Source organism: Pyxicephalus adspersus, chromosome 6 (assembly GCF_032062135.1).
Source record: "Pyxicephalus adspersus chromosome 6, UCB_Pads_2.0, whole genome shotgun sequence".
In the NCBI taxonomy this organism is placed as follows: domain Eukaryota; kingdom Metazoa; phylum Chordata; class Amphibia; order Anura; family Pyxicephalidae; genus Pyxicephalus; species Pyxicephalus adspersus.
In genome coordinates, this window is record NC_092863.1 from 78,871,938 (window position 1) to 78,873,442 (window position 1,505).

Below are 1,505 nucleotides of genomic sequence, written 5' to 3' on the forward strand. Positions count from 1 at the left end.
GTGGCCCCCCTAATGTCACCCCAATACACATTCCCTGTCCCCCACTCCTTCCAATTTCTTCTAACATTATTTAAAATTAGAAGAATGAAAATATAAAAAAAGAAATAGGAAATAAAAAAAGCAAATAAATGTTAACTTCTTTACTTACCCCATAAATACACCCTGAGCCCCTTCCCCTGTACTTACCCCCATGCACCCCCTGTTCCCCCAATCTGGGGCCCCTACTGCAACATTATTAGGGGTACACAGACCTCCGATTGCCCTCCCCAAAAACATATTTTGATGTAAATCTAATACCGGACGTTAATGACTGGGACTGATGATCCCGGTGATTATCGCACGTTATAAATAAGGCGGAATTGTCCTCTGATAATGGCGGCTATAAACCCGATGGCTTTTATGGCTACTATAGAGGAGCCTGGCGGCCATGGAGCCGGGGCTGTCGGGAAGATAAATCTCTGGATTATTATTTTTAATGCTCGTCTGCTCCATATTCCGACGCTAATAACACTGCATCATTTTCACAACTTTTTTTTCGCTTCCTATCCACAATAATTGGACTTGAAGAAGAAATCTGGCGACTAAAATAAAAATCTTCTAATGCTGCTGAGAGCAGAACCCCCGGCCCAGACCAGGTACAGCGCAACTTCCATACAGATGAGGCGTCCAGCCAGCGCTGCAGCGCGCTAATCCCCCGAAATCCAATCTCCCCCGTTATTCCCTCATTACACAGTAAATACACAGCCATAAGAAAATGAGACTTCGCCTCCATTACTACTCAGCACGATGGATTTATTCATCAGATTGTCATTGCCTTGCTGGATCATTACACCCAGACTTCGTTTTACAACCGCGTATCGGGGAAAATTATTTAAATGAGAAGAATGAAAATTAAAAAATAAATAAGAAAGAAATAAAAACAGCAAATTAAATCTAAATGCGTGCATAGTTATTTGCAGGAGACGATTAATACCGATTGCTGTATACTTGTTATTATTATTATAGATTTCGTTATTTATTATCATGATTCGTTATTTAGCATCGAATAAATCGATAAAATAAGACGAATTATTCACATCTAATTATTGAACCTGATAATTATAACGAAATGTACGAATATATTCTGCTCGTAGATGATCCTACAATGCAGTGATAACGAATATTAAGAAATTATTATATATAAAATAATACAAATGTTGAAATATTACCATCAAATTCACAAAATGTGCCAACGATCAAATGTGTGACAGTGGGATCATTTTAAGGAGAATTCAGCACCATGGACAGCGCTCAATAATACCGCAACCGACAGCTACAGCACCCCAAATCAACTGTCACCTTCTATATAGAGAGAGCTATGGGTCATGTGTACTATCAAATCATATCATGGCATAAGCATTATATCCACAAATATATAAATAATATTGTGTGTGCCTATATATAATAAACAATATATGTATATATTATAAATAAAGATATATATATATATATATATATATATATAT

At 37.0% G+C, this 1,505-nt stretch overlaps 1 protein-coding gene across 1 annotated transcript in view; it reads right to left on the bottom strand.

The window, feature by feature from the left end:
* Positions 1–1,505, bottom strand: part of OTP (orthopedia homeobox) — an 11,516-nt gene that overhangs the window by 7,639 nt on the left and 2,372 nt on the right. The window lies entirely within an intron of this gene.